The following is an 8,386-nucleotide window of genomic DNA, read 5'->3' on the forward strand; positions in this document are numbered from 1 at the left end:
CGCGGTTCCTTTCTCTCTCCCTCTTTTTTCACCGTGGCTCCCTTTCGTTCTTGGTAGATTCATCTTTCTACCATGACGACGACGATACTCCATGTACCAGCTGACTAACTCGGCGTCTTTTGCATATCTGGTACCATTTTCTTTTAGGGTGGTACCAAAATTTCTGTATTTAATCATCACGTGAAGTCGATCGTCCCGTCTCCGCGTTGAACCAGGATCGGATCCAACTAATCACGGGCTTAATTTCCTCTCAATTGGACGGGACACGAACGAGGCTCAATCAGGTACAACTGAATCTCTGTTCCGCGACCGCGAAGACCACCGTCTATAAAGTCATGTAAAATGATATTATCTTAAAAATATCATAAAAATCATAAGAAAAAACTTGTTTGTTTTTATTTAAGAGATCATTTTTAAAGTGTGTATAATGATTTTATCTTAAAAATGTCACTAAAATAAATGTTGAGATAAAAAAATCATAAAATAAGACTTGTCTTTTCTTATTTAAGAAATGATCTTTTAACATAATATATCTCGTCATGCTTTTAAGAATATTAACTACTCCTTCATCTCAAAACAAGTTTCTTAAGCTTAGAACATTTATACCTAATAATAAAGAGGCTATTGCTTCCGTCGGAAAACCCACCACGATATTTTTATAAAAAAGTCTCTGTAATTTTTGTTATTCAACCCGCGCTCCATCATTTATCTGAAACATAAAAGAAAAAACGATTTGCTGCAAAAATTATACCCGTACGCATCGCCTCCTCCCGTCGACCCTGGGCCACCCTGACCTGTGCCCACGCCGCTGCCACACCACTCGCCGCCGCGGCCGACCTCAACCGCCACCGCTGCCGATCGCAACCCACCCACCTCCGCGGCCGTACCTTTCCCCGCTCACTGCCCCCGTTGCGGCGCTCGAGCGCATCGCGTCGACCCTGGTCCACCCTGGCCTGTGCCCAGGCCGCTGCCACACCACTCGCCGTCGCGGCCGACCTCAACCACCACTGTTGTCGATCTCAACCCACCCGCCTCTGCGGCCGTACCTCTGCCCGCTTGCTGCCCCCGTTTCGGCGCTCGAGCACGGCTTCTGGATCAAATCAACGCGGCAGCTACAGTGACTGGGGATGATGCGTCTCCTCGATGCAGAACGACGGCGGCGCGCGGATAAGGCGTGGCGGAGCGAAGTACTTGCAGGTGGAGGCGGACCTCCATGGCTCACACGGGAAACTCCGAGGTTATGGCGCGGCAACGGCGACTCCTTATGGCCAGATAGAGGCGCATAACCCTTGTTCCCCTCATCGTATCCTCTCCTCCGGCAGGAACTCATCATCTGGTGAGATCCCCTCCCCATGCCTCCAACCGTGTGCCAAGCACCGACAAGAAATTTTGTTTTGTGGGATTTGTTTGCTGATGAATGAATGTACTAAATGAAAGATTGTATTGTTGTAGAGACAGAGAATGGAACACCACCTTCAGTTTGTCATCTGATCCCACATTCTCTATCCCATGAGTGAAATAAGATAACAGTCCATTGATCAATTCACGTAGCCTCTTTATTTTGCTTTGCTTGTCCCGCTCAATTTCTCATCATGATGGAATTAACAATGGACGGGTTGATTTCTCAACAAAATAGGATAGGACTGACTACATTAGTTAGTTAGCTTATTATTTTAATAAATCAAAATGGTTATAAAAAAATTAAAAGCGTGTGGTATTTTTTCTCCCGTTGCAACGCACGGGCCCTTTGCTAGTGGTTAATAATACAGACAACAATCGGCTATAAGGAGTTGCCATGTCATATAGAGCCAACCTAATAGTCGGCATATACAATAGAAAATTTTAGATGTGTACTACTTTGGTAGTAGTTGTCTCACCTTACAATCTCATAAAGTGTCTTGAGTCTCGTGTTGCAGCTGGCTACTCGGGCTAGCCATAGTGGGGAGTATCATATAGTAGTATCATGCATATGATACTATTGTATGATACTACCTTCATAGTGCATAGCATCGTATATGACATTATTTATTTACATGCATGACACATGGTAGCATAGTACTCCCTCCATTTTAGTCTATAAGTCCGGCACGTGTATCTAGGTCGTTAATTTGACCAACTTAATGATAATTATATATTACAAAAAATATATTATTAAAAACTTTAGATGTTTTATTTTTTAATCATATAAATTTTATATTAAACAATAGATTTTATATAAGTTAAATTGATGACCTATATACACGTGTGTGCCTTATAAACTGTGACGGAGGTAGTATTTAACATGTTACAGTATCTATTTATATTACTCTAACCCTTTCTCTCTTTTTTAATTATATGTCAGATCAGCATGTTTGTTAGTCTCAAGTACATGATACTACCTTAGTTACTCCCACTATGGCCACCCTCACCAAGAACCCGCTTCTCTTCTCTCTCCTCCTCTCTCTCCTCTAACTAAGCAAGAATATAATATTCTCATACTTATAGCCTGCTTATGTGTGACAGCCCGAGACCGACGCCCAGAAGATTCCCCCCTTTATTCCGTTTCCGTCGTGTGGTTAGTTTTATTTGTTGCATCGTCGCATCATGCATGACATCTTGCATCGCGTGTCGCGTGTGGTGTTTTGAGTGTTGTGCTTCGAGTGATCACCGAGTCGTAGAGCGATAGTAGTTCCCCCTCTCTCTCCTCTTGTTTCATTTTGTGGTTTTGCTAAAGTTCCGTTCTAACCCCTTTTAAAAAAAATCGTCTTCTCTTAAAATGTCCTTTTATTAAATGTGGGGGCAACCCTTGGATTTAATTTTATTTCTCCTTGTGAGTTATTTAAAAAAAAACCTGTCTTTTCTTTTCTCTTTTAAAGGGTTTTTATTTTATTCTTTAAATAAAAGGGTTTTATGTTATTCTTAAAAAGGGTTTTAATTTTAATTCTTCAAAAGGTTTTATTTTATTTCTTTTTAAAAATGCCCAATCTATTTTTTTATAGTTGGGGTTTAATTATTTTTAAAGGAGCAAAGGCATTTTTTTATTTTAGTTTGTTAAAAAGTTTTCTTTGTTTAAGTTTTTCTGTTTTAAATGTTAAAAAAACAAGAGCTAGCAGGGAGAGGGAGCCCAGCCAGCCCCCCTCCCGGTAGCCCTAGCGAGAGGGATCCAAACGATCCCCTCGTCCTCCTCTCGTTCTTCCTCCCTGCGCCGCATCCTTCCCCTTTGTCCCGATTCCCCTGTGCGCCCCCGCTCGCCTCCCTGCGCCGCAGCCGCCGGTGTCCCTCGCCACCGCGCCGCCTCGGCTCGCTGTTCTCCCGCTCGCTGTCGCCCACCTACAGGAGCTCCGTGCCCGTGGCCCCCTCTCTGCGCGTCGCCGCCGTCCTACCCGAGGTGACGCGAGGCCCCTTGTCAGCGTCGGTTTGCAGCTCGTCGTGCCGCCGTGCCCGAGTTGTCCCAGCCTCGCCTCTCGATGCCGGTAACTGCAGCCGCCTTGGCCGTTCCCCTGCCCGTTGCTGTTGCCGGCGTGCTGCCGCGATGCGTTGTGCCGTTGCCGCTGTGCCTGCTGCAGTTGTTGCGCCGTTGCCGTGTGTCGTTGCTGCTGCCGAGCTAGCTGCTGCTGCTGGGATGGTGCCTGCGTGCGCTGCTGTTGCTGTCGTGTTTGCTGCTAGTGTAGCCTGCTGCTGCCGCTGCTTGGCGTTGCTGCTGCCAGAGTTTTGCTGTTGTTGTTGTTGCCAAGCTGCTGCAGTAGGTGCTTGGTCGATGCTTGCTTTGCTGTTGCTGCCTGCTGCCGGATGTAGTTTAGGTTGTTGTGCTTGCGATATCTTGCTGTGCCGAAGATGCATGCTGCCGCTGTCATTTGCCTGCTGTGTTGCCAGCTAGCTGCTGCTTGTAGTTGCTGGCTACTGGTGTTGTTGCTTAGTTGCGCTGTTGCCTAGTGCATTGCTGCTAGGTTAGTTGCCTAGCCGGTTGCTGGTAGTTAGTAATTGCTAGCTGCTGCAGTTTGTTGCTGGCTGACGCTAGATAGATGCTAGGATGGGTTGCTGCATGCTAGTTTGCTGTGTTGTTGGTTGCCTGTTGCCGCTTTGCTGTTGTGTCGCCTGCCATCCCCGCCTGCCGTGAGTCTTCGACTAATTCGCCGAGCACCACGACGTCCTCGATGACCCCGGAAACGAGATCGACTTCCTCGACATCGTCGAAGACCCGTGTTCGACTACCGACGCCGAAGACCGTGTACCACGACGCCGAGTACGACTACCGTCGACGAGACCCGAGTTCCTCGACGACCACGACTTCCACGACGACCGTTGGTCCGCTACGACCCAAACCACTCCGATGTGCACGCTCCGAAGGTATAATGTTGAGACGTGTCGTGTACCATGTACAAGTGATGCATGAATATATGTTTGTATGCACCGTATGTTGCCCGTTGCCCGCTGTCTTCTTTCGTCGTGCCTCGACACATGAGAACCCGAGATACGGGATCACCCCATCTTTATTTACCGTTTCCGCACACGCTTGTATACGTTGGCACGATATCTCGACGCGTTATCGGGATAGGAACGTTGCCGTGGCATCGTTTCCGTTTGCCGCCATGGTTCCCTCTCGCTCGCCGTGGCGACACCTGTTTCTTTCTCTTCTTGCTCGTGATGTTCGAACTCGCATGCATGACGCATTCATGGCATATGATCTTGTGTTGCATGTCTCTCGTGCCGTAGCTCTGCTCTTTGTTCCGCGAGTTAAACCGACTAGGATGACACGTAGGATCATCGCTTCACCCCTTCCGCGAGTTAACAACATTTAATATTGCTGAGTAAATAATCATGAGTGAATTAAATAATTAATCATGGAGTTTCGTCGATATGCAACTCGTTGCATATCGAGCTTCACTTAATGTGTAGTGTTTGCGTGAGGTGAATTGCCATGCCATCCCTTGCATCTTTGAACTGATCATGCATCATAGTAGGTTATGTATCATGTTGTGCATCGTGTGGTGAATATTTGTGTTGATGTTTGTTTCCGGTTTGCTCCGTTCCGATAGAGTTCCGCAAGCGTGTCGGAATGTGAGGACCCGTTCGACTACGATGATTTGTCGACTCCACCGAGTTGTTCTTCTTCCAAGCGGGATCTCAGGCAAGATGACCATTTCCCGAGATACCATTACTATCATTGCCATGCTAGTTTTACCGTATCTATCGATTATGTCTCGTTGCCTACCACGTGTAAAATATTAGCCTCTCAACTATGCCATGATCACCTTCAACCTGTATGACCTAGCAAACCACTGATTGGCTATGTTACCGCTTGCTTAACCTTGTTGTTAGCGTTGCTAGTTGCAGGTGCAGATGCTTCCATGTGAAAACATGGGTTCTTTGTTATATCACCATATTAAATGCTATTTAATTTAATGCACCTATATACTTGGTAAAAGGTGGAAGGCTCGGCCTTTCTAGCCTGGTGTTTTGTTCCACCTTTGCCCCCTTAGTTTCGGCTACCGGTGTTATGTTCCATAAATGAGCGCTCCTAACACGATCGGGGTTGTTATGGGGACCCCCTTGATAATTCGTTTCAGATTAAAGCTGGTCCGGCAAGGCCCAACATTGGTTTTACATTTTCCCAACATAATAATTCTGTTAACACTGAAATGCATAGGGCGTCATGAACCCGAGGAGTAATTTTACATAAACAGGGGGGTAGTGCCGATGGTGTTGGTCCCAAACGGTCTGCCTGCAGGGCCACCACGGGGAAACTCGAGGATTGGCACCTGTAGCTAGTTCCATCCGTCGTGTCCTGAGAACGAGATACGCGGCTCCTATCGGGATCATCAACACGTCGGGCGGCCTTGGTGGATTAGTTTTACCTTTGACGAGATATCTTGTGCATCGGGATTCCGGTGATGCTTTGGGTAATCTCAGAGTTGAGGTTTTCCACTAGGGAATCCGACGAGATCGCGAGCTTCGTGATTGAGGATTTCTATGCGGCTTGTGGTAATTTGTGATTGACTATTGGAGCACCCCTGCAGGGTTAAATCTTTTCGGAAAGCCGTGCCCGCAGTTATGTGGCAACGTGGAAACTTTGTTTAACACTGGTTCTAGATAACTTGAAGTTAACTTAATTAAAACTTGCCAACTATGTGCGTAACCGTGACTGTCTCTTTCGTGAGTTCTTTCTCCGATCGAGGACACGGTGGGGTTATGTCTGACGCGGGTAGGTGTTCAAGGTCATTCATTTGATCATCAGTAGTTCACGTCCGTTATGCGTAGATGTTCCCCCTCTTATTTCTTGTACTCTTAAATTAGCCACCAAATATATGCTTAGCCGCTGCTGCAACCTCACCACTTAACCTTACCTCACTCATTAAGCTTTGCTAGTCTTGATACCTTTAGAAATGAGATTGCTCAGTCCCATGTGGCTCACAGATTACTACAACACCAGTTGCAGGTACAGGTAAAGGTTACTCGACGCGAGCGCGTTGATTGTTCATTTGGAGTTGCATCTTCTTCTTCTTCTTCTTCTTCATCGATCTAGGATGGGTTTCAGGCCGGCAGCCTGGGATAGCAAGCATGGACGCCGTTCTTCTTTTCTCGTTTGTTTTCGCTTGTAGTCGAACCCTGCTCTTACTCTTGATGATTATGTAATGTACTGATGTGACTCTGATGTAGCTTGTGGTGAGTGTAAGCCAATTCTGTATATATATCTCTTATTTTCAGTACATGTACTTGTAACGATATCCATTCTTGCGACACGACGAGATGCACTTCTATCCCTGACGAGGCCTTCGTGCCAAATTGAGGATAGGGTCGCATCTTGGGCGTGACAAGTTGGTATCAGAGCAGTACCGACCTAGGAGCCTCCTTGATTGATCGAACTTGGCCGAGTCGACTCTAGTGAAAAACTGCTTTGAGTCTAGTTATATATCGGAGAGTAGGATTCTTTTTAATCCTCTTCTATGCTCTGGTGAGGAATCTTGACGTAATAATTTAATTCTACTCCTCTTCTCACTCAAATTTTTTTTAGGATCACGCGGATATTTTTGGAATCTATATGATGCCGATGTGACGGAGCTCTGTCTTGGTGCCTCCTATCTGCTTTGAGTTTCAGGGGAGTTGAGCTCCAGGGGATTCTCGAGCACGTCGTTATCATTCAGATTTCTTAGTATCTCAGGACGAAGGATGTTCGTAATTGCTTCAATACTAGTAGTGGCGAGATAACCCCGATGTCCCCAGTACTGGTGCAAATTGTTCGGGAGTATTGTCATACTTTGTATCGTTGTGATCACGAGGGTCTGTTGTAGATGAAGGTCCGAGATTCTGGTTGTGTGTTGACGGATGTGATACAGGTGACGGGTTAGTATAGGAGCTGTGTGATTATTACTCCTTGTATCCGTGTACCAGATTGCATGACCAGATATTTCGGAAATTCATAGGTGGAAATTCAAGTAGTTACTTATAGGACGATCTTCCAACAAATTTGTGTTGCTTCGATGTCAAGTGGTGATTTCAGACCTTTCCAAGAGGTGTTCTCATATTTTTATGTGAATGCTAATCCTTTTGCTTAATCAGTTGTCTTGTCAATTCTTGTTAACCGGAGTCTTCATGTTAATTCCTTTTTAACCGGTGTGCTTCTCTTCAGTGAATTCAATCCTCTTTAATTTTTGCAAGATCATTCTCTCTTTTATGCCGGAGTTCATCTCATCTGTCCCAAGCTGTCTTTGTTTTTCCCCGCCCTCCCGCCCTTTTCTTCAATGTTTGGATTTCATCCAAGTGCCTTCTTATTCAGTGATGCTTCCGCTATCTCTTCTTCCTTTTTGTAGCCAGTGATTCATTGTGAAGATTCTCAAGAGTTCTAGTTCATCATTCCTTCAACCTGGTTATCTTTTTCCGGTGAATTTAATTCAGCTATCCGTGTTCATCATATCCTTTTCATCCTTGTTAATTCTTTTCCATGCTGGGAATTCTTTTCAGACTATCTTGTTATTAATTCCTCTCTCTTTCTATCCGGAGTGTTAAAGGTATTTCAGAAGTTCTGGTTTTCAATCCTTTAGTTATTTCGAGGTGCTAACCTCATCTAGTTTTCTTATACCGGTGCAATATCTCTCGTTCTAGCAACCTTTTCAACGGTGGTTTCTTTGAGTGGGCCCATAACCCACAGGTTCTTTCCAAGGATCTTTCCTGGCTCTTTTAATCCTTGCCCGGAGATCATTAATTCTTTTCAACTATGACGTAAGTATGATTTCCATCAGTCATATCCCTTCGTCAAGATCTATTTGAATTAATTCTCATATTGGTTCAACCTTTCATTCTTCTTTATCCCAGAGTGTCTCATTAATTTTTGGTGGTGTTGTTCTCGTCATCATTCTCAGTTTGCAATTCGAAGGAGTGTTTCTCTCAGTCTTGTTCTGTCATCTCAGCT

Source organism: Hordeum vulgare, chromosome 3H (assembly GCF_904849725.1).
Source record: "Hordeum vulgare subsp. vulgare chromosome 3H, MorexV3_pseudomolecules_assembly, whole genome shotgun sequence".
Taxonomy (NCBI): Eukaryota; Viridiplantae; Streptophyta; class Magnoliopsida; order Poales; family Poaceae; genus Hordeum; species Hordeum vulgare.